The following is a 26,007-nucleotide window of genomic DNA, read 5'->3' as shown; positions in this document are numbered from 1 at the left end:
GTGTAGAAGAGCAAACGCAACTAACATGGCCAATTTCATTCATTCCACGTTACCTGCCAGCATTGTCCTCACCTGTTGGCTAATTTGGGCTTGCTCTGGTTGATTTCTGTGGCTCATTCGGTTTCCCGGTCTTGGCATCCCCTTACCTCTCCACGTCAACTGTTACTTTTTTCAGAGGTCTATCATCTACAGCCGTATCTTTTGTTCTCATTTAAATGCCGACAACTTATTGTTGGTACTACAGACTCAACACAAATCATAGGCAATCTTAAAGGAATACACACTTTGAGAATTTTAGTGGTCCTAGGGACCGACCTAAGTCTAGGGACCACAAACCTTTTGTAGGAAGGAGCTATTCTTTAGGGAGGACACTTGACACTGACATGGAGTGAGGGAAGATTTCATTCCCACATCACTTACTTACCGATGGGCCAGGCACCATGCTAGAAACCAGCTGTGCTGAGAACGGGAGAGAAGGGTCTCTGTCTTCACAGCACTTTTGTGGGTAAGCTTGCAACAAATGTTTTGCCGAGCTATTCCAAAGGGAAGGAGGCAAATGGCCACCCTCTGTTCTTCCCAGGTCCTTGGCTTTTCATGACCCTTCCTGTTGGGGGTCTATGGCCATGCCTGTGTGGATTCACTTGGCTGTCTACCCTTTTAAACACTTGTGAGCCCCAGGGCACTTCTGTTGTTTGCCAGTAGTTACTGCCTCGTGTCCTGTCCAATATCCATAGAGTTTCAAGGCTGTGCTAATGTCTAGGCTGCAGGAAAGCTGTGTGCTGAAAGCCTTAGATGCTGTACTCCCTTCAGTTCTCTGCCATTTCAAAGATCCATGGACTATTAGAGTAGGATGTGACCAAAGCAGTAATTCTTCCAATACCTCTTTCAGCTTTCTTAATAACCTTAGTAACTGTTATCTCTTACATCATGCCTCAACTAGACGTGAAAACTTCTAGGGGTCTGAGATCATGTCTTGTTTCTTCTAATCTTCCCTAGGACACAGTCACTTGGATGCAGAACACAGAACACAAACACTTGGGGTGTGATTTAAATGAATTGGGAGAGGACAAATGCCTGTGGAATAAGGCACACATTAAAAATAAAGATGGACGTTCAAATCAGGGCAGAGCTTTACCTCATCTATACAGCCTCATAATTTTTATAGATTCGATGGCAGCAGTTTATTATTCATTTCTATTATATTAAATATAAAAGGGGAAATTTTTCAAGTTTTGATGGGTAAGCAGTACAGTTTCTGAACAATTCTCGAAAGCTTTCCGCAAGCTAAAGCGCTTTCTCCTGTTTTGGCTTTATACTGTGAAGACCTTCTCCCCCAGTCAAGACGCTTACACGAAAAGTAGCAGAAAAATGATGAACCATGTGTAGGTCTATCTTTTCCAAACGAAGCCTCATTTATCCCCCTCCTCATCCTGCCCTCCCTGTTCTCCAAAGAATTTTTATCAGGCAGCAAATACTCTCTAGAATCTCAAATGAGAGGAAAACAAAAATAATTGTTCCTATGCAATGACTTCGACACCTTCCTAAAAGTAGTAGGTATCGAACTCAGTCATCTTCCACACTTTTCTAATCATAGAAAGTACCTTTACTAATTCCTAGAGATAGCCAATCCCACTGTCCACAGAGATGGAAACATCTCGATAGTACAAAAGTGAGATATTATTAATAATGAAGGCAGGTTGTCCTTCAAAGTTGACACAATTCACATTTCTTAGGGTTTATATATAGCTAGTTTCCAATTTTGTTCTATAAATAATATTAATGCAAGCAAATACATTGAATTTTCTCCAGAAAGCACTCTCTCTAATTTCTGCAGGGTTATAGCACTGTACATTTGTTAAGTGCCCATGTGACATCAATCATTCCCTAACTTAGTACTCCCAAATAAATGCAAGAGATTAATAAATCTCTCTCTACAATGCCATCTTCTAATGGGCTTTTAAGAAGTGAGAAAAAAACTATCATATTTTGTTTAGAGTTTAAATTATGACCATCACTGTAGACACGTGACCGAAAGAAATGTGGAAACCACTTAATTAGTGGTACTTAACTCCATAAGAAGGTACTTGTTGTACAGAAATTATTACATTTTCAGTGATATTTATTGCCGAACATCACTGAAGCCAAAGTTGCTGTGTTTTCACCTTTGCAATTTTTCCTCGTAAGCATGGACATGATGATTTGAAAACAAATAGAATCACCCATGCACCTGTACACAGCCTGTCCTGCTGTCCTTTCATCTTCCTTTATAAGCATTTATAGGAAGTGAGGTGCACGAAACACATGTATTTGTAATTACATTTGCAAAAAAAAAATCCTCAAACAGCTGTGGACACAGCAAAGATTAGAATCTGATAGTGGCTTAGAATAATGAAGAAAGAGATTGTAAGGGTTCAGCTACAGAGCTGATGAAAGATAGAGGGGAAAAAAGCCCCCACTCTTCAGAATCCTTAATCTGTATTACTTTTACATGTGAAATTAAAACACATATATATATTCTAAAAATTAAAAACAGGAAACATGATGACTGATATTTTCAAGCAATTATTTTGTAGTGTATTAAACCATGTGTTTTCCTAGAAATAACAAATTGGAAATTTGGACAAATATCTACATAAAATATTTTAAGGTCTTAATTAAATTCTTCTAAAAGATCTTATGAAGTGCTTGAAACTTGGTTATATCTAGCTAGTTTCCAGACAGTACTGTTTATTTTTTAACCTCATATTTATACCGATTATAAAAGCCTAGAATCTTTCATGAAGGGTTACACAATCAACTGTTTTATTAAAGTGATCATTAAAAGAGATATTTTAAAATAGCTCTTCATTAATATGTTCAATATAATATTTAAAAGTAAACCAATTTTTTAGATTCATAAGTCTTTCACAATGGATATGTATTTATGCATGTATCAAAGTTGAAGAGGCTAATAACTCAGAAGAGGAATATTATTACAGAGTCATCTTCCGAAGTTTATGTAATATGATTCAATGAATAAGTATACAAAAACTAGAATGATTTAAATTGTAAAAGAATTTACTTACTTCCACACTTTGCAATTTTTATAGTGAACTTTGCCATTTTTAAAAAACTTTTAAAAGCTAGTAGGCTCAGAAATAAGAAACCATTTATCAAGGAAAACTAATTGTCTAATAAATGATGCTTTTTCTGTGGCATCACTGCATCCTACAGTTAAAGTGTCTTAATTAACCAATATTTGATATTTGATTATTTAATAGGATGAACTGACCATTCAATTTTTAATATATTTCTTTGGCTAAAAAAAAAAAATCTCCCTAGAACATGACACATTTTTTACCATATTCTTAATGCTCTGCAACAAAATATTCATTATTAATGGGAATATAATCACATAACAAAATATTCCTTTTTTTAAACGCATGACCAAAGCATGCCATAATATGCTCACTTTTTGCATACATGTTCAGAGAAACTTAACTAAGAATATGTGATGGCTTCATCTTTATATGCTGTTATTTCTGTCTCAAGTTGCTTTGACTATCACTAACATGGGAAAAGCTTACAAGGAACTTCAATCAGGCCACGGACCCTGCAGACTTGACTGAGTAGGCAACCACTTAAATGACTGGGTACCCCACAATAATCAATTCACTTGTCATCTGGTATAAATGTAAAAGCAGCCTTCCCAACTTTTCGAGCTTCATTATCTTGCATCAAATTATTAACCTCTGGATTTTAGGAGTTGGATCTATTAATGCCTAAAATTTATATTTAGACTAAAATTCTACATAAATATTAGATTTAGGAAAGGAAGCAATTAACTTTTTCAAGGAAGTGAAATGATGGCCAAGCTAGTCCAGTGCTACTTGATAAAACCATTGTGTAACAGATTGTGGGATCATAGATTTAGGGGAGAATGCATAATCCTTCATCAAAGAGTGGCAGCTTATCCACAAAGCTTCCTATTCCTGATGGGATATTCTTTTAAAAGTAATAACGAGGACTTAAAAACTATGTAACACTCTTCTGCCAAAATTAGCCATTTATACCAATGCTTCTTAGTCCTAAAAGAACCAGAACCTCACCCAGAAAGCCTTGAGAAACAAACAAAAAAACAAAACAAAAAACGAAAAACAACAACATAATGTGTACTAATAATTGAAATCTATTCCTAAGTCAAATGTTTATGTTCCAGACTTAAAATTAAGTGATAATACTGTAGAAGGTACATTTTTTTTCGAATAAAGGTAAAAGCCAGATAACAAAAAAATAAACCAGTCCCTAGAAGCCTTACACTGATAACAATTTCCAAGACTGAGAACTACTAGTACTTTGCTTTCTTCAATATTTAAAATTTTTAATGTGAATTACAGCCTTTTCAAAGCTCAAGTGGTAAGTGCATGACCAATTCATATACCTTATATCACATTTAAATGAAATACATGATACATTAATGATTTGTTTTAAGTAATTCAAAATTACCCTTTGCTGATAGCTTCATATGAAATTCACCAAGCTTGATATGTTAAAATTCCTATCTGAAGTGTAATACAGTTTTAAAAGCTACTTTCATCAGATGATGTGAGCAGAATTAACTGATGGCATCTCTTAAAACAAGCACTCGGTCCTCTCCTTCAGATCTCTCCTTTGTCAAAATCTCAGTAAACACCTGCACAGTGGAGATGAAGTATGTCGTTGGAAAGTGCAGATGTTTTATAAAACTTGAAGTAAAAGAGATTAGACTTTTGCCATGGCTATACTGAGGGCTGACTCAACTTGCTAACATCACACTTAAATGATATGCAAGATAATATGGATTTTATGGAGATTACTTTCAACCGGAGTATCAATAAATGATGTATCTTAAAATGTAACTTTTATCTTACAAATGCATTCATGCTGTGTGACGTAAAGAAAATAATACTAATATATCATTCATCTTTCAGTTTTGTAATAAATAAGTCTTTGGTTATCTGTGTGGATGCTGCATACATATATATTAATGAATAGTCTCCCAGTGCCTAGACTATGTAAGATGGGATATTCATTAAAGGGCTTCTATGATTTCTAGAACACCAGATTTACCTAATCATCTTAATTCCTATTAGGCTCTTTAAAAACTTACATTGGAGTTAGTGTATGTTTTATTTACTAATATTTTTGGATATCTTAATTGTGGACTATAGAGCATAATATCCATTTAAATAAAAATATGAAGTTCTGATTGGTGGAAACGTGTAAAAGATAAAAGCCGTAAGTGTAAATAATTTAAATTACTGAGAACTAATTATTTACATTATCAGTAAAACAGTATTTGAATTTGAACATATAAAATGAAGATTTCCATTTGACACTGGATTTTTAACTATAATGTATTGTGTTTCAAATCCTATATGAATAATTTTACATTGATTTAATTTTTAAATTACATCCTTTGCAATGATTTCTTTTCCTTCAAAGGTATAACAGTAAACATACTTTACCACCTAATATCATACAAATTAAAACATAATTTAAAAAATTATATCACGATCAAAACACAAGATAGAAAACATTTTAAAAGTTTTCTTTTCTGAAACATTAAGAAAGAAATCTTTTTGACAAATCAACTTAAGATGCCAATATTGTTTATAAAATTTTATGTAATGCCAGTTTCTCATTCAGAGATTGTATACTCTAGAGCAAAAGTAACCAGTAAGGGAGAACTTTGTTTCGTTTAATTTTTCAATCACAGGAAATGTAGAATAGGCTATTCTATTTCTCTTTGGCAAGAAACAGTTATAAGGGAGCATAAAAATTACTCTGAAAGTGAGGATTTAATTCTGGTTTGACAGCACACATGCCCTACAAGTAAGAACTTTAATTTTTGTTTAAATTGAAATTTATTTGAAATGTTAAATATGCTAGCAGCTTCATCAGAGAAAGACTGGTTGAAAATTAAGATCAAAATAGCCACTTAGAAATATATTACAGATGGAAAACGTCTGTTCTGTTTTAATTTGAATGATAACATTCTGGCAGAAGTTCTCCTCGACCTTCACCCCTTTCTGAACCCAAACTCATCAACAGCTTTGTAAGGCAACAAACGTCTTTTTGCTGGAAGGTATGATTATTTTCAAGAGCTTTCTAACTCTCTAGAAATGTTTCTTAAAGAGAACATGAAGAGGATTAATATTTTAGTAATTTGATTGTGTCAAGTTATTCTCCAAACTATTATTGATGCTCTCATAAAATTGAGCAATATTGCTGTAGGGAGACTGTCTCATTTTTGTGACAATGAGACAAAATACGGTTGTGCATGACAGCTCTTATTCCTTTTTGATATTATAGTGAATTACCTTTCTATATTTATTTAAATTACTAGATTAGTTATGACTTGCAGTATTTTTGTCTGCATTTATTATTCTTATCATTACACAAAATTTAAGTGAAAAAGCTTTCATCTTAAATATTCATTTCATTCTTAATTATAAACATAGATAAATGTAATAACACTGTTTAAGATTCTTCTTTGCAGTTGTTCTTCAGAGGGAAAAAAAAGTAAGATTTGCTCTTCAAGAACTATAGGTCTGACAGCTTTCTTCAGCTGGAAGTTAGTATAAATTCTGAAAGAAATAAAATGTACAGCTGTCTTCTGGCTTTCATAATTATTTTAAATGACAAGCCCTGTGCCAGCTTTTTTTTTTTTTTTTGAAAAGAGCTATGCAAAAAGGACCAGTCCCTTGCCAATTTTTTCCACCTACATGTTGACAAATTTCAAATTTTCTGATAAAGGTATTAGCATAGATGTCACATTTTAAAAGAGCATTTGGTAGACTGAGAATAAACAAGTACACTTTTCAGTAGGATCGCTTTCATAATTACCGAAATAAACATATCCCAATATTAACATATTTGTAAGTGCTTCGTGCAATCCCATTTAAATACTTCATGCATTTCTCATTGTAAATTAAGTTAATCTCGGTCCTGTCTCATCACTTTCTGCATAACATACCTTCCAACGTGCTGTCCCAGCATTTTAGCTCTCCTAAGGTAGCTCTCTAGTACGGAAGCCGAATGCTGGCCACAATAGGGATGCCAGAGCTTCCCGGGGAAGGAAGGACCTCTCTTTGGAAATGCCCCGGTAATCAAAAAGACACCTCACTTCCTCGCACTGATAGTGTGTCCACAATTCTAATTGTAAAATATTAGTTGAGCTTAACTGAACTCCAGATAAAATAATCCATTCTCATAAAAGAATACGTTTTCTTTCTTTCTTTCTTTCTTTCTTTCTTTCTTTCTTTCTTTCTTTCTTTCTCTTTCTTTCTTTCTTTCTTTCTCTTCCTTTTTCTTTCTTTCTCTTTCTTTCTTTTCTTTTCTTTCTTTTTTCTCCCTACCTTCCTTCCTTTCTTCCTTCCTTCCTTCCTTCCTTCCTTCCTTCCTTCCTTCCTTCTTTCCTTCCCCCCTCCCTCTTCTTTCTTTCCCTTCCTTCCTTCCTTCCTTCCTTCCTTCCGGAAAGAGCAGGGACCACAAATTCATGTCATCCTACTATTCAGAAGTGGTTCAGAATATGGCTGAAGGCAGACAGTCAATACCAAGCTGTTATTTCTTTCTAAATTATGGCAATCTGAAGAGGAATTATCACAAGATTCTGGCAAGTATAACTAATAATCGAAGAAATGACAGAATGACTAAAATATATTGATTATGAGCTTTATCTTAAAAATAAGTGACCTTGTAAGTCACCTATATGATCATTTAAAATAATCAGTGTTTGTTTTTAAGTCTCCATATAAATCTGAGAATTATAAAATTATAATTTGGCGTTCAGTCCCATATACAAAGAAAATATACCTATAAATAGAACTGTTCACACATTTTTTTTCTCTGTCAATATGAAGAACCATATACAATATTTGGAATTTCTTGGATTAATTTTTAAAAATGAATAATGCTTATATTCTTGGATCTAAAACGCAAATACTTAAAAGTGAACAAATTTAGAATTTTCTTCTGTACTTACCCAATTAACTTGCAATGACCAAATTTGCCCCTTATAGATCGCTTTTCCTGTCAAAAACACTGCTACACACAGAAAATGCTCAAAGAACCATCACTCTTTATAAAAGATTTTCATATTCACGTTTTCTCCTCTTCCTCTTCTTCACTTCTCCCTCCCCCCCTCTGTCTCTCTCTGTATCTCCTATTGGTTTTGAGGCAGAGACCCAGTAGACCCAGTTATAAAATAGCTGCTTATTATTAAATAATATGACCCCGCCCCAGGGCAAACCAAATCACAGCAGCCCACTCCTCCCCAACTTCTGTAATTGCGGTAAAAAGTACGCCACGATACTGGAAAACACTGTATCAACAAAGAGCATCTCACAATAACTTGTATATAATTGAACGTGAAAATACAAGTGTGACTATAGGCACTTGTTTTTCTCAAAACACTTTATTTTCGAAAGGGATGATCTCTTTTTTTGTATGTTCCACAGGAAGCCAGAGATGAGTACAGATGTGGAGAAAATGATTTTTAAAATTGCCATCTCTCCGTAAGTGATCACACTCCTTAATTTACAGGAAAGAATACAACCGTAGTTTGGGGACGTGATACACTGTATCCCACAGATGCTGCTGAAACACTAAAGCCATCTACTCCCTCCTTGAAGTCTCGGAACTCAGTTAAGACTGCCACCTATCACAATCTTGTTTGAAAAGTCAATGCTACCCTAGTGCTGGCTCTTCTAGGACTGCAAAGGTATCAACGGGGTAGTAAAGACTCCTTTTTCTTATTACTATATACTAATAGTAATAGTTATTAATATATGAAACTATTATTATCATATGATATGGTTTCAATCATATATTCATATGGCTTGTGAGTACGTTCTATGATACTGACATTAATTTGCTCGGTGACTTATTTGAAGTAGAAAGAAGCAGGTTTCAGTAGATTACTATCTTTTACAGGAATTCTACATAGCTGTTCTAACTACTCAGCCCCGAGTTATTTAATTGAACTCATTAAAAAAATAAAATAAAATAAAATAAAATAAAATAAAATTCTTTCCAATGATGGAATCCTATTATGGTTTTGGTGTTTGAAACATCTATATATCTTAGAGCATATTTCTGCATTTTCAGAGTTTATATTCTATCGGGTGGCTAAGATGATGCTTTGAAAATGGCATTTTAAGTACATTATTTTAGCATCTCAAACTGTTTTAGATGAATGTTTTTAACTGGAACAACACTGTTTCAGTGTACACAATCTACCATTACAGTAAAGAAAATTAAAATACAATACACATATTTCCTACCAAGTCTTTTTTTCCCTGAAAGACAAAACACTGTGGGAACTTTATATACACTATAAAGCAGTCACATCTTTATTTAAAAATCCTATAGATGATGGCTATATTAGAATACTTATCTATATTAATCTTATATTTTGTGCTTTTAATATTTTATTTTATTGAGACTATAAGCATACATCACAGTAAGCTTACAATGTAATATGCAGACCAAAGTCCAAGAAAATCTTCACGTGGTCTTTCGGAAGAGAATAAAATGCTGATAAAGTCGAGACCAGGCACAACTAAGGTACAAATGCAAACATGACCGTGAGGATGATAATATTGACGATCTTTCTAAGTTTCCAAAGAGGATAAAGAATTACCTCCACATGCATTACCTTTCATTGCCAAGATGATACCTACCACCTCATAACACATGTACAAGATGCAGATCTATAATTCTAAGAATTCCTTGAAAAACTCAACTAGAACACTGATATAAACAAAAAGGGAAACAACCTAATTGTACAGTGTTTCCCATTTATGACTCCAAAAGACCACAAAGCCCTTTGATGAACAAGAAAAGACACCTGTATTTGGAGGAAAAAAGGCTATTGCAGTTGAATATGTATTAATGAAGTGCTTCCTCATGCTTTATATAATTCTTCGAGAAAGTTCAAATTAAGTCTCCAAAAGGATGTTTTAATTATAAGAAGCAATTTTTAAAAACTCATACAAGCCATCGCACTTGTTTGGAAACAAATGACTTCTCAAGATGCAGAAGTATTACTATCAATCACCAACAAGTTAATTCTACATAATAGGCAGGTTTGGATGCAAACTGACCCACTGTGGAATGCTGTATCTAAAATTGATTACAACAGCACTCAAAATGAATGCGGCCCTCTAAACCACTGCTTTGCTCAGAAACATTAATCTCAATTAGAAGGAGAGCTTCATAATGGTAATGCTTGGTATAAAAAAGTATGAAATAAATCAGTTTTTATAAGACACAACAATTAATCAGTTTTGAAACTTGTAAGTTTTTTTAAGTACAAAATGTCCATCAGGACTCTTAAAGCATCTGCTATCTCCAAAATAAGGTTTTGAATGTGTTCTGAAAAAAGCTTACATGACATAATTTTTAAGACTCAGTTATTAAAACTTTTAAGTAGCATAACATTATTATGCTATCTTTTCAGCACACTTCTTTCTTTTGAGTGGGTGTTAAATTCTTCTCCAGACTATCGTTCCACTCTATAAAACAAATATGAACACTGGCTTTAACTGAAAATTCAAAGGTATATGTAATTGGGTGTGGATCAGAGTAAAAGTTTGATAGCAAATTACAGTATTCTTTGCTCATATTCTCAATCGAGGTAAAGAAAGGATGTTCTGAAAGTCAAAAGAGACATTTGACTATCAAATAAAACACTGGGTAGATAAGCAATTTGTCAGTGGACGTGGCTAACAGGTTTCTACAGCACATCTTCAGGAAGAGGACAGACAATTCATTAACACTGCTGAATACACTGATTCATGTAACTATAATACCTTGATGACATTCCTCAGCCACCCAGAAATAAAAATCTTAAAGGGATAAAGAGAGCTTAAGAGAAAGGAGGTAATGTATTTATTAAAGTGCTCAATATTAATAAACAAACGAAGTTGTCTTTACGGTGCTTTTATATTAGACTATGACTATCTTCAGGACTTAACTTCCCAGTACCATTGTATGCAGGACAAACTTGACTATTTCCAAACATGCTTTCACAGCTATCAGAAAAACATCATTTTTTGTGCATCATGCTCCAAGTTGATCAAGTATTCCTGATAGGTCATTCTACCGACAACGATAGCCATACATTTTTGCCTGGTTTCTTATTTGCTTGACTCTCTACAAAGGAAATAATTTTAACTCTTGGCTTTCAGAAGCAAAGCTAAGGAAGAGTAGCTTGAACTTGCTAACTGGATTATTATTGTTTAGCTAGGTTTTCTTTCCGAATACATTTAAAACTTTTCACTCCAGTTAAGTGCTTTCTTCTATTCAAAGATAAGCATCCTTATCTTTCTTTGTCTTCACCCTAATAAAGCAGGTTCTCTTTTGTAACCAAAAGACTCATGACACGCCTACAGGATCATAGTAAGGAAAGCCTCTATAATTTACCTAAAACATTTCTTTCTAGAAAATAAACTCAGCCATGCAAAATGATTCAATTTGGAAAAAAAAAAATTAGAATTCTACTATAATATCATTTGCTTTATTTTACATAATTAAGAAATCCCTGTCTATGAGTTGCTAACACTAATGCTGTTGGCACAGGATACTAACGTATTTTTCAAATATATAAGCACTGGCATAGTTATTAGTACAGAAATACTTTTTCATAAAAATTGTGTAGTATATGTAAAAATATATCTGTTTTACTTAAAGGAACTACTTTCTCTCATAATATATATTCTTTTTTAAATTGTCTAAAATAAAATACATTGACCACTAGCAAAAAATAGTCCCTTTGAGTAAGAATACTAAAATTCAAACAAGAAAAAAATGCAAATTGTTAAGAAAAATGCAACAGGAAGAGAGATACATTCAATCCTGAAATACACAATAGAATAACTTAACTCATTAAAAACCCCTATCTTTGAAGAATTTAGGAATAATTTGTGAATGCCATGACATTTTAAAATGGGATTAGCAAGTCTTATTACTGAACTAACCTCTCACTCTTAGAGCAAGAATTAAATATTTGCTCTGCATTTAGAATCACAAATCGAAAGTTTCAAGGCTCTTACAAGAATTTCATATATTAAGAAATAAAAGCTAGAAGTTTTAGATAATTAAGAAACGTATTAAGGAGTGCACAAAGCAAGATCGCTGGTGTATTTGTAAAATTTTTGTTTCAACCGAAATATTAAAATCTATAATGAGTTTCATTATATTCTCTTAATTCTAGACTCCGTTCCTAATATACTAGAGAGAACACAAATACTTTTCCAGGTAGGCACCTGGGTAGAGGAGGGTATACATGGTATTCTAAACAAATTCACTGAAAGAATCAAATCACAAGTTCTGTTCAGTTGCAATACCACCTTTCCGGGTACCCTTCCAGGCTTTCCAAAGATGCTAGTCCTGTCTTTTTGTTTTTTTTTTGTTTTTGACAACAGAAAGAAAAGGTAATGCCTGAACATATTTCTATTTCTAGTGAAAAGACCACCCAGTGGATTCTGCCAGAGCCTACAAATGTTTGACAAATAACACTGTCAGAAGATAAGAAATAAGAGTATTATTGAAGAGACAGTCCTGTTCTCCGGAACCCCAGCTGTCTGGGGCCCTGTAAAAAGTGCTTGGACAGCCCTCCTCACCCTTTCACTTCTACAGCACTTACCCAAAAGTACCTGGAAACTTTTCCCTAGCTTTAGATCATCATGACTTCAGAAAGCAAATGTATCTGCTGTATTGCACGGTAGAATTACCTGTTACCCTTCCTCCTCAGTAAGAATTAGTAGCCGGTTACCATTACAACCACCTTAAAGGTGAGGCAGTAAGAATGGCATCCAAACTGCATAATAAGGTGCTCAGAAGAGATCAGAGCCCACCTCAACCTAAAATATTTGAAGCTTCTTCCAATTGGTTGTAAAACACGACACAGCCCGAGACTGAGTTGCAGAGTCACAAATCTCTAATTTTTCAAATGCCAAGCTCAGGGTTATTTGTTTGTTTCCAGCCCCATCCAGAGTTTCCAGCTGAAGTTTCAGTCGAGATTCACCACTCCCCACGCCACCCCAGACCCTCGTTCCCGTCCTTCTTCATTCCCAACTTGGCTCCCAGGTAGTTAGAGAAGCCTCATTTTCACTTCCCCCGGAAAGTGGGGACATTTCAGGGCTTCCCGCTCGCTGGAAGCCCCAGAGAATCTTCTCAGACACCTTCTCAGAGGACGCGGCGCCCCGCCACAAACCTGGGGATCACCCCGACCAGAGCCAGACGGGCTAGACTCCCTGCCCCCACTGCGCGCCCAGCCCCGGGGCTGCCTTTCTCGGGGAAGCCGCGAGCGCGGGGCTCCCCGGAACCGCAGAGCCGTGCCCAGCTCCTCCGGCGCGAGGCACCGGCGAAGTTCCCACCTGAGCAGGCAGCCTGAGGTGTCACACGCGAGGGAGGGGCGGGGACCGAGAGGCCGGGAACTGGGAGGCCAGACCCGGGGAGACCGCACGCCGAGGAAATGTTCCCGGGCCACCCCGGCTGGCCAACCTGCTGCCGCCTCCCCAAGCAGCGCGGGCAACCGCGCCGCGGTCCGCGCTGGCTGCAGCCCGCCCGCTCGCCCTCCCGCTCCCGGCGCCGCGGCGCGGGCACTAGGACCCCAGAAAGGAAGGAGGGCGCGCCGGCGGCGGCGCCGCACTTACCGCGCTCGGCTCGCCCGCGCCGCCGGCTCGCTACCCGGCCGCAGCCGCCGCGTCCACCCGAGCAGCGCGCACACACAGCACTTGGCCAAATTCAAAGGAGCCGGGCACGGGGGAGGGGGCCCCGCCGAGGGAGCGGAGCGTGGGAGATGGGGGAGGGGCCGGGAGGGGGCGAGAACAGCAAGTGTTACAACTTCCTTCCCTGCCCTCCGCCCGGCCGCGGCGGGCGAGGGACGCGGCGAGGGGAGGGCAGCGCGCGCCGGAGCGCCAATGAGTTCACTTTCTTTTTCTCCCCCGCGCTCTTCCCCTCTCCCTTCCCGCCGGCCCCTCTAAGCCTCCTGCTCGGCCGGAGAGGCCGGGCCGGAGTTTTCGGTCCTCGGCTGGGGAGCCGGAGGACGGTGGCGGGGAGGGAGAAGGAAGAGGAAGAGGAAAAGGTGAGGAGGCGAGCAGGGCGCCGTGCCAGGGAGCAGCATCCAGGACCTTAATTGTGTGACCGGGGGACGCGCCGGGCCGAGTGTGCCCGAGACAGGCGCGTACACGTGTCCGTGTGTGTGTGCGAGTGTGTGTGCGAGAGGAGAGGAGCCTACCATGCGCTTCCCCCGGTGCAGATCGCGGGAGAGCCCAATCACAGGGCGAGCTGGACCGAGCTGTGATCATTTATAATCCTGGACTCCTCCGCTCCGCCACTTGTCAAGATGACAGGTACTTTATTTCTTATTCTTCTTTATTCAAAAAAAGAGATTCCCCGTTTACGGCCTTTTTCTGTCAAATGGGATTTGCCGGACTGAACCACGTTCGCCGCCCCTCCCTTCTTCCCTCCTCCCGGCCGCGTAGGGTACGGGAAAGCTCCAAGGCTCCCATGCTGTGACCAATCAGTGCGTCTACTACTCTTGCCGTGATTTAGGGGTCATCCATGAATAACACTTCACGCTGATGAATGGCTCTTGCCTGCTTTCGGCTCTGATGAGGGGTCCGCCTGCCGCTGATTGCAAACACTAATGAACTTACAGCGCCATTTGAAATTCACACGCACCTACAAAGTGCAGGGGGTACGTGCGTGCCGGGGATGGGGGGGGGGTCTGTCCTTTTCTTCTCTGGGTCGCGGGGCGGGGTGGGGGGGGGGAGAGGGACAGGGGGAGGGGGCGGGTAATTGCTTTGGACCAAAGTGGAAACACTTCTCTGTGTAATCAAACCTTTAACCTTCTTAGAAAACTACTTTTCTTGATCTTTCATAGGGTGGGCATTTCAGGTCAGCTGAGTCACCCGAAGAAGTAGGAGTGCAAGACACTGCCGGGAAGATGGATTCCGAGGCAGAAGGGTGTAATTAAGGATTTCCACTCTCGGTAGGCGGCTCGTCCTTTACAAGAGGCTCAGAAAATGACCTGCGCCTTTCTTTCCAGAGTGTCCTCTCGTCCGAAACTGAAAAGCGCAAATGACCTTCGCACGCGGGAAGGGGCTCTGAACACCAAGACTCCTTGCAAGCCCCATCTCGGGGCTGGCGGAGAACAAGTGTCCGCCCTCGGGTTCGAGCACCAGGACCTCCCCAACAAGCGCGCACTGGCCAGGGGGCGGATTCTGGAGTCCCCTAAAGGCTCCGCAACCCGCATTCTCCGACCCCCATCCCCCGTTCTCCCCTCAGATTAGCAGCCAAACGCCACCTCTGCCTCGACTTTGTTTGCTGTGGGAGGAAAATAAAAGTTTACTGCTCTCCACAAGATGCTGCCACTTCCTACTCACTTAAGTTCCCTTGGACACCCTCGCTCTTGACCCTCCAGCCCCAGCAGCCCCGGCTTAAGGGAAGCCGGCCGAGGCCGACTGAAGTTCCGGCTGCTCCGGAGTTTTGGAACACCCAATCCGCGACCTTCGCGGAGCCGCTCTCCGGCTCTTCGCCCCTCCGGACCCTGTTCCTCACCCAGCGGCAGCAGGGCTGTGGCGTGCGCATTTGGGGCGGACCAGCCCGCTGGGCTCCTCTCCCGGCGCCCTAGCGTCCCCCTCCCCGCCCCCCCCCCAGGAGTAGCTCTGAATTAGTTGCCCAGGCCTTAACTGGCCGCCGGCAGACTTGACCTAGGAAGCGTGGCAGAGGAACTAGTGAGCTCCCAGCCTTCTCATTCCATCTTCTACTTTCAACTTCAGAGCAGAGGATTCCAGCGACCTGCATCTAACGGGACTCGGGCTGGAAGGAAATACACCTGTATTTGTAACTCCGTGCAGAATGATAAACAGACTAAACACTTTGAAAACAAAGAGCAATGCCTCCTAGGAAAGCCTGAGGCTTCATGATAGAGTTTCTCAAAGTTTTGGGGAGAACGGACAAGGAGAGTCCCTGAACTTGAATTAGTGTGCCCAGTCCCACCATCTGAGTTCCCGAAGTTGTCAACGCCCTCCACCTACTCGTTAAGAAATAACGGTAATGCGTGACCACCACGACCCTACTCCCGGGTCGCCAGTGACGCTAAGTACTACAGGCACATCTACGCAGCAGGAATCTAGAGTCGCCCTGGGGTGAATAAGTCTCTTTCCTGCTTTGCGGGGTTTCACACTTGGAAAAAAAAAAAGGCAGTGAGGGCAAAAGAACGATTATTCCCCTCTCATTCTAGCAGTCCTCATTTTCTTAAGAAAACTTTTGAATTGTGGAGGTATACCCCAGACATTACCTGACAATCACACAAACTCCTTAAAATTTGCATCCCTGCTGTGATCAAAAGGAAACTTGAAGGGTATTTCATAAATCACCTTTGTGGCCCAGTTCCCACAAAAACATCTTAAGTGTTCAAAACTTTTCTGAGTGTCCATGTAACACTCCCCCTGGCTCTTTTGTACCTTACTATCTAGCAATACACACACACAAAAGAGAGAAGATACATCCTAAAGAGGCCAGGACAGAAGAACTAAATTGCTGGTGGAACAGGCAGGAGGTGGGGTGGGGGGAGTGGCATGTTTCTTCTTTTCAGCTCTTTTCTCTTTTCAGCCCTCATTATAGCTAAAGCTGGTAATGAGCATAGGAAACAATAGAACTCATAAAATTTAGAAATGGTAATAAATCTTGAAGCTTGTCTCTAGCCCAGCTCCCTGTTACATGATGTTCAAAGTTTTTCAGTGTGAGGTGTTGGAACATTCACACTAATTGTATGCAATATAGACAAAATACTCTAGAACTCATTCACACAGCCCCGTGCACTCTTTGCCAGGCATGACTGGTGGACAAAGCGCGCAGGGTGTCCTCAACGACAGTGCCTGCATAAGACGAAGCCCGAAATCAAGGCAGTTTATGCGTGCTAAGTTTGAGGCTTCGCGGGTTGGTTGGCTGTTCTTTTTTTTTTTTTTTCCCCTCCCTCACCAACAAAGAAGTTCCATCACTTGAGGTCGTTAGGAAAAGCTGATGTTGTACCATGCCAAACTATACCAGACGCTTTCTCCGCCGAATTCCTCCTTGGAAAGCAGAGAGGCAGCTCGCTACGTGACCACCAGGTTTTCTGCCTCGCTGAGCGGCTGTCATGGGAGGGCGGGGTTGGTGGGTAGCTCACGCCGGGCCCTCGGCTGCAATAAAAACTCGAGCGGGACAAGAAATGCAAGACGTGGCTGTCTGTTTTGCAAACCTCTGGCCTCTCACAGCAAACTCTGTCGGGCGCGGCTGGTAACTTTGCCGCGTTAAGGCAGCCGGTCGTGCACAGGGTAATGGGGCCGAGCTGGCGGCATCGCCCTCCCGTGGGGCCCCCTTGTCACAGTGATACGCTGCCCTCCGAAAAAAAAAAAATGTTGCCGATCTCCCCTTGCAGCCCCCACCCCTGGAAATGCATGCCCGCGGCCCTTGCAAACCTCTACAGGACGCTGGGGAGGAAGATAATGGACCGGACCACTTTGGGATTAGGAAGGAACTGACCGTGCCCGCAGGACTGAGGCGGGGTGGGAAAGGGACCGGCTCTTTGCCCTGCTGCGGAGGCTGGGCACACAGCCCCTGTTATGCCGCTCCATCGGCTCCCCACCTCGGGCGGGGGTCGCTCCCCACTCGGAGGTGATGCCTATCCATTTTAGTCAACATCACGTAAGCCTTCCCTGGAGGCTGATGTTTTGGGGACTGTCAGTTTTCTCCTTCTGTCCTCAAGGTCCAGCCTGAATCCGCCAAGAGGCTGGGTGGCAGCTGTTCCCGCCTCCCTCCCGTGGGGAGCAGCGGGTCTCCGCAGCCGCTTCCTCCTTTGACAGGCGGGGCTTTCAGGCGTGCAGAAGGGGAGCACCGGGTCAGGCAGGTAGGAGGCTCTCCAAGGAGGCTCGTGGGCACCTCTCCACTTCACGGGCTTTCTTTGGTCTTGGTACATCTGCTCTAACAAACTGAGGCAAGAATGGCCTGACTGTAGGGCTCAAATCGGGCTGCAACCTCTCCCACCCCAGGGGTTCTAGGCACTGACAAGGAAGAGGGGAAAGGACTGAGGGAGCCATAGTGTAAACACTCAGACCTTCCCTCTGACCCTTTGAAAAGACCAGGAAAGCCAATAATCTATATACTTCCAAAAGGAGGGTATGTCTCAACTGAGAACAGTAAGTGACGAGCAGCTTAAAACAGAGGCTGAAGGCTGGTAGGCAGGAGAAGAGGGTGATTCCTAGGCACTTGGAGTGTGCTGGTTAAACAAATCACTTGGCATGTAGCCAACCATTAACCTGGAACAATTTACAGCACTAGAACTTCACTTTTACACAGAAGTCTCGCAAGTAGCTCTAAAGTTATTATCAGGGGGTTGTTGTTTCTTTCCCTGAGAAAATAAGCAACTTATTTCCCTTGGCTGTTAGGTTGAGGGAAACTGTAAAACAAATATTCTAATTTGATCACTGATCAAGTCATAAAATTAAATGACTATTGGCGGTAGAAAATATGCTTTCGTTACCTTAATTAAAGCAAGATAGGCCTCTCTCAAAGCACATGCACTTTGGAGCTACCCAGTGAACTGGTGATGAGACAAACCAACCTTTAAATGGGACCGTGCTTTTCCAGTACATTGGTTTGTGTTACGCACTGCATAAACAGAGCCTCCTCGTGGCTCTGACCTTTGGTGAAAAGGCATTTGTGAGCCCAACCCAACTGCCGACTTGGTTTTGTTTCAGTCAGGTAGAACACCCAGTTCCTTGAAGGATTTTGAACACAGAAACATCTTTTCACATGGGGCACTTTCAATTTTGTTTAACGCCACATAACGTGTTTAAAACGTGCCACATTATTCTGCGCTGAAAGATAAAAACCTTTATAATTAATAGTTACCATGGAGTGCCCTTTAAAATCTGCCATCTTTTCTATGGACAGCTTTTTGATAAGCAATACTCTACTTACTGTATACAGTATATACGGCATACGGTGTATTTAAGGCGGACACTAGCTGCTGGCAAGGTTTTTAAATTCATGACAGGACAATTTTGTTAATAACACGATGTCCTTTAGATGTTTCGGGATCCAGTCTATAAGCTAACTTGTAGACATAGATTAAAAACCTAGCCATCAAGTGACTACATTCGGTTGTAGACCCACTGAGCATCTTCTCACTTCCTGGAAGTGTCCTACTCTGTCCTCCCTTTGCTGCCTCCTGAGTCTGGGGTGTCCGGACTCTCAGCCTCTGGAACACCTATTTATTAAAGCACCCACTAATGATACTTCCTCCCCCCCCCCCAAGAGCTTCCATAGTATTTTCTGCATGTAATCAACGATGGCACTATTTTATTATAGGGGCCTTTTGCAATAGCTCTTCAAAACCACAGGGTCCAGCACAAAGGGCTGCCATACAGCGGACGTTCATTTAGTGGTTGTTGAATGAATGCGAGAATGCATGAATAAAATATTTTCACCCTATTCAGTCATTCTGACTTTTGTTTTTTTTAAGGATAGGTCATAAATAAAAATGACTTCAAGAATATACTTATTAAGTATGCTTTCTACTTTTCTGTCTGTCCCTTTTTTAATGGCACATCGTTTAAAAATTCTAGTTATGATATCAAGCCACATCAATACACCCCTGAACTTGGTTGACTTCTGAGACACGCAGTTTGAAGTAAAGACAAAAATAATGGGGAAAAGCAAAGAGATTGCAAACATTGTGTCCCTCTTTTTCAGTAAGATGTAGCACAGACGGAAATTTGGAAAAATTGGTAGTAAGCCCCTATCAAATGCAGATACTCTAAGTATGTTCTAGTAAATATGATACTATGACACCCTTATTGTTTACCAAATTCCTTTGGACTTTTAATGGTAAGAAGCGTAGAGCCTAAGATGACTGCTTTTCATTTCTTCAAGACAAGGGTTCAGCTGGTATTGGGGAAACAATCTCTGTTTGTCCCTGTCTGCTCAGGAGGACTGTTTCTAATTGGTCGGGCATGGAATTTAGCTGGAGATGTGTATGCAGCAACCCAAGCGCAGAGCCTGTGTGCTTTGTAAAGTGATAACCATATGGGCCTTATTTGAAACATTTGAGGATTTTCGACATTAACCTGGGTTAAATTGAGCTATAAATTCAACTCAAATGTATACGTCCTGACAAATTCATCATCACTTTGGATAGATCCAATCCGTGCTCCCCTCAGATTAATAAAGATGATGACCGCTTATCACGAATACGGAGGTTCGTAGTGATCAAGTACCATAATGTTGTACTTTGCACTGTTTAAATGCAAATTGCCCATATTAAGCAGACATTTTCTACTGTTATCACTTTCAGTAGAATGGAAATGTTTAAAAATGATCTCTGGGTAAAGAAAAAGATATATAGTCAAACCTATTTCCTCTTACACAATTTTCAAGTGCACTTCGCTATCATCATGAAGATTTAATTAAGCGAGCTCAGCCACGCTAAAAAGCAAAGCGGCTGGAAGTTACGACCTACGGAAACATATTCAGGACTTACACAAAATAATTTATTTGCTTTTCCTCATTTAGGGATCCGCACAATCACGGAAGGTTCAAAACACAACAGGCTTCTAGAGCTTCCTTCTCCTATTTTTGAATATCAAATTTAGAGCTCACACTTTGTTACACATAATAGTACTGAGTTACGGATGTTGATGGTCCTTCCCTTGCAGCTTTAAATTGCCTTGAAAAAGATACAGTTTCTTTAATTAAAAAAGCTGCACAGAACTAATCCCTCTAGCTGAAAAAAGAAAAGTTTTAAGCAATCTCTTTCTGCTCTGAGAGAGAAAGGCAGACAATACCATAACAGATCAGAAACATAAGCTATAGTGTGCAGCCAGGAGCACAGCAGGGAACTGAATACTGCTCCGACTGTGTCATTTTTTAATCCCCCATCCCAGTTTTCCCCGTCTGACCTCATGCTGAGATGAAGTTATCACAGAAGACAGCTTTACTCTCACCAATGAATCCAACCCTGGATCTGTATTATCCTTAGCAGATCAAAACACCGCTTTCATCAAATAGCATTATCTGCATAAAAGGCATGCAATTGCCCGATAATTTCACCCAAACTATGCTATTCATTTAAAGGACAAGAAGAGAAATGTAATTCATTCCTTTTGGGGGGGTGGCAGAGAAGAGTGAGACCTGGGGGAGAGCAGAGGCTGGAGAAGCTCACTTACCCCCTTCACCCATGGGAACTTTTCTGTTTTTAACACAAAATCCCAAGAAGGGGTCCATTTAAAAGTCCCCCTGCTTCTGCGCTTTAAGATTAATTGTTGGAGCAATTTGGTGCAGTTTGAGTGACAAAAGTGTAAGTTGTGTAGAAAACTGGCAGTGAGAAATTACAAAGCTTGCTGATGTCATTAGCCATGCTTCCCTGAACCCCAACAAAAACATCATATCCGGGAAAATTGGAGAAGCATAAGAATTAGCCGAACAATTGGATGAAGTTTAACACAACGTTGTGTGTAGAGGAGGGTTTCTTCCAGTAAGATCTTTCTAGGCATTATGAGAAGTTTGAATGCTTAGATTGGGAAGACAAAGACGTATTCCACAATTTTGGGTTGATATTGTGAAGAATATTCTTAAAATCTTAAGAGTAAAGACTAGCTGCCCCCCCCTTTTGATTTAGAAAATACTTAGCCTCCTTCAGATTTTCTTCCCCATTTTTATGTTTAAACAGTGATCTCATTTGCATTGTAGATTGTATAAAATGTTATAATGGGCTTCTCTTTAATGGATCCTAGCTCCTTATTGAATGACATCAGTTGTTTTGCTCAAGGTATCATGATAGGTTAGAGCAATCAGACAAAACCATTTATGTCAAGTAAATGGAATTACTAAGAAGTACTCAAACTCTGTTGTGGGTGTGGGTGACCTATTAGGTGTATGTTAATATTCTTATAAGATGCATTACTCACCATAATTTTAATGATTTAGCTTGAAAATGTAAATCATCTGCTCAGTGCTTTCTGAATTTACTCTGTAAATTGACCCTGTAAGAAACCCAGCTTAATCCCTACCTTCCATCACCCAGACAACATCTACACACAGAAATGTGTAAGACAAACAATCGGAACTGCTTGAAAAAAAGAACAACACTCAAATGCTTCAAATCGGAGGCTAGAAATACTCCTGGGAATTCATCAGACAGGTGAAGGGGCAAGAATTTTCCCTCGAAAGAAAGACACTGGCTCTGCAAGAAATTAACCATGGCACCATTATTTGTCATCATTGGCATTTTAATTACATGTACGTATTCTCCAAAGCATTTAAGTATAATTAACAAATAGGTATTTTTTCCACACCAACTTCCTGCAACTACAAATACCGAAGTGCTCTGAGGCCAGGAGTCTAGGTAGATATATGGTCTGCTCAGTAGTAAAGTTCGCATTCATGTTTCCAAAATACAGCTTCATGACATACAAATTATCTTAAATGCAATGTGATTAAGCATTAAACTATGGCATTTCCTTGAATTAAATGACAGTACTATTTTCATGTCAAACTTGATTACAAGAACCAGCTTCAAGAGCCAGCTTTCAGAGGGAACTGTTTAAAATCCCAAATCATTAACAGATCATTTAGGGTTCAGGCTCACAAAACTTCTTGTCTGTGAAATATCAGCTAAAGACATGTAAGCAGAGGTGAGCTCACCTTTTGCGCGTGCGTGTGTGTGTCTGCGCATGCGCCTATGCGCGCGCGCGCATGACTGATTTCAGAAGTCCCATTTCCGTCTGAACATTCCAGGAAAGCAAAGCTGTTTACATCACGGATTCCGCTGCTACTCTCACATGCACATTCAGGATACAGTTCATGCTCAGACCCTCTTTTCTCAAAATAGCAAGGCACCCCATGGACCACTGTACCCACCTGAAGTGGAGATCGTGAGACACAAGGCTTCCTTAAGACTTCAGAAAATTTAAATACATACAGGATTTTGACATTGTGTGTCTTCTTTATTTTCACTCCAAGTCTGTGTTTGACTCAGAACTGATTTCTCTAAGAGACTGAAACTGGATCAGTCATAAACCCAGATTTCACGAGTAAATTAGATCAAATTCATGTGCGTTTGTGTCTGGAAGGCTAAGCAATCATCTTCATGGGTTGTGGAATTGTTGATTTGTTTGTATGTTTGTTTCAAAGATGGAACTCAAGATAACACTACTTTCAGAGTACAAGCTTCCCAAATGGGGCACGGAAAGGTATTTCTAACAACATTTTGGGTATTTTTCTGGCTGAAACTTCAGTGTATGTGGCTTATACTACACTAAGACAGTAAACCCTGGTTTGCTCTGCGGTATGAAAAATCCCTAAAAGAGAATAGTTGTAGATTAAGGGCATGAAATGGCTAAAGGATTCAGGTTGGAATAAGCAAGTTCTGACAGGCCATATGATCTGAGTTTTCGTCATTCTGAGGAAGATATAGCTGTAGGTTTTTGTTTGGTTGAGGGAAAAATCTAAGAAGCCAGGCATTTCTCAAGCAGACTGGGAGAAGAGTCCGGGCTGACCACTGGAACCATCCAAACTTCTCTCTGTTTACCTAACACTTTTTTTCTAGCCCTTGCCTCCAAATCCACCAGTTTTAATCCGCAAAATCTATGAAAGACCAGGATGTACCTTCCCCTCTTTTATCCTTGGATAAGATATCTAGGAGGAAAAAAAAAAAAAAGTAGGCCATGAGAAGATTACGAGCTAAGAGTCTATAAAAGAGAGGAAATTGGCAGAGAGAGAATCTGAGTTAGAGGAGAAAGAAGGGAGAACTAGCTTAAACTGAAGATAAACCACAAGAATGCTGGAAAGAAGAGAGTGTGTGTGTGAGATTCGTAGGTTAGAGTCATGGTTTAATGGAGTTCTGCATCCACCTTCGGGACACTGATGAGTGAGTACTGAGAACTTGCCTCAAGAGTTTATAGTGTCACTTAGAAGCTACATTTAAATCAGGCCATGGTATGAGTAATATTTATTTTCAAATTTATTAGAAATCAACATTTATTATACTCTGCAGGAGATTTTGATAATAAAGAAGTTCTATATTAAAATGTGAAGATTGGAGCGCTTGGATGGCTCAGTCATTAAGTGTCTGCCTTCGGCTCAGGTCATGATCCCGGGGTCCTGGGATCGAGCTCCATATTGGGCTCCCTGCTCAGCGGGAAGCCTGCTTCTCCCTCTCCCACTACCCCTGCCTGTGTTCCCCCCCCCGTCAAATAAATAAATAAAATCTTTTAAAAAATAAATAAAATAACATGTGAAGATTATCTTGATAATAAACAGGGTGACAAAATCTATGGTAGTCCTAGAGCAACAGTGTTCTAATTGCGACCTTTAAATTACCTGTATCAGAATCACCTGGGAGTTCTTAATAACATGTACATTCCTGGGTGCTACCCTAGCTCTATGGGATCAGAATCTCCAAGGACGCAACCACTAAATTAACAATTTTAACAAGCCTTCCGGAGTAGTCCTATTTGCAGGGAAGTTTGAGAAGTATTGCCCAGGGTGCAATATTTTGCATAAAGCAAACAGATATTTCAGTTTTTACCATAAGCCTATTAAAGAGATGTTGTTGCAAATAAATGTAGTCAAATTATTTTCAAAAGCGACGCATTTCCATTTAAGGAAGAAACCAAAATTCACAATATTGAGAGGGTGAGAATATCCGTCTGAAGAAATTCAAGCTGAAAATTCAGTGACACTTCAAAATAAGATCTTGAATCATTCTTTCTAAGAGTAGTAAAATCAATAACTTGTAAAGTCAAATAGAATTTTCAATTCTTTTCTGTAGTTGGATTATTGGGTACAAATTTTTGCTGACTATATTGTTCAATAGCATATGTATGAGACCAAACTTATGTAGATTTTGAATGAAACTTTAAATATGTATTAGTTCTATTTATTACTGAAAATTAAACAGTTCTTTGTGTGAGATGGTATAGGAACTGACTCAACATGTGTAGCTTTTAGCAGAAATTATATATATATATATAAATATATATATATAAATATATATATATATATTTAATTTTTTTTTTAAGTTAAGAGCTAGGAGAACAATGTCACCAAGATGGCCACACAGGTTATTCCTGACTTCACTCTTCCTCACAAGAACAGCTAACAACTATTCAAGAACAAGATATCACTGAGTGAATTCTAGAACATGGAGGCAGGGGGGTAAGGCTAAGTCCATCTAATAAGCATGACCAGAGAATCCAGGAAACCATGGAGCCCATTCTTCAGCCTCATTTGGGTAGAGAACCAAGCCAGAGTATTATCCAACTCTTCTCAGCCAGTGGCACAGCCCCATATCCTCATCCTCAGAGCTCAAATATTTCCCTGCTCCAAAATAGACCATAATAGCAGGACTCACTGGCCCAAGGGTATTACTGTAGACAAACCTAGAATCCAAACCTAGGCTGACTGGTGAAGGACCATTTCTGTCAAAGAAAACCTGTAACATCTGGAAGAGGAGCTCCATCACTCAAATATACAGATAACCAAGGTAAGGAATCAAGTTATCATGAAAAATCAGGTAAATATGACACCACCAAAAGAAGCTAATAAAGCTTCAATAATTGACCCTAAAAAAATGGAGATCTATGAAGTGTCAGACAAGGAATTCAGAATAATCCTCTCAAAGAAATTTAGTGCATTACAAGAAAACACAGAGAGACATTAAATGAAATTAGAAAAACAAAGCATAAACAAAATGAGACGGTCATCAAGGAAATAGCAACCATCCAACACACACGCGCGCGCACACACACACACACACACACACACACACACAGGGATCCTAAAGTTGAAAAATACAATAACTGAGCTGGGAAATTCAACAGTGAGTTTTAAAGGTAGACTCAACCATGCAGAAAGATCAGTGACCTGGAGGATAGGATATTAGAAATCACCCAATCAGAGGAGAAAAAATAGAAAAGAATGAAAAAAAGA

At 40.1% G+C, this 26,007-nt stretch overlaps 1 protein-coding gene and 1 long non-coding RNA gene across 4 annotated transcripts in view; one reads left to right on the top strand and one right to left on the bottom strand.

The window, feature by feature from the left end:
* The window catches only part of TENM3 (teneurin transmembrane protein 3), a 1,574,093-nt gene that overhangs the window by 575,183 nt on the left and 972,903 nt on the right, over positions 1 to 26,007 (bottom strand). The window contains exon 1 of one of the 3 annotated variants that reach the window (XM_057303361.1): positions 14,267 to 14,455. The exons of 1 other annotated variant lie outside the window; for it this stretch is intronic. The gene's annotated coding sequence lies outside the window, so the exon portion shown is untranslated. Of the gene's footprint in view, positions 1 to 13,682; positions 13,912 to 14,266; positions 14,456 to 26,007 lie in introns of those variants that run through there. One more of the 3 variants, XM_057303359.1, reaches the window with a different exon arrangement.
* Positions 13,877 to 16,529, top strand: LOC130541879 (uncharacterized). The gene is made up of 4 exons (XR_008955960.1): positions 13,877 to 14,113; positions 14,288 to 14,381; positions 14,584 to 14,728; positions 14,915 to 16,529. It is a non-coding gene; the product is annotated as an uncharacterized LOC130541879 (long non-coding RNA).

The sequence above is a fragment of the Ursus arctos genome, unplaced genomic scaffold (genome assembly GCF_023065955.2).
Source record: "Ursus arctos isolate Adak ecotype North America unplaced genomic scaffold, UrsArc2.0 scaffold_27, whole genome shotgun sequence".
NCBI lineage: Eukaryota > Metazoa > Chordata > Mammalia > Carnivora > Ursidae > Ursus > Ursus arctos.
Note: the sequence above shows the minus strand (reverse complement) of the source record. Positions and strands in the feature narration are given on the sequence as shown.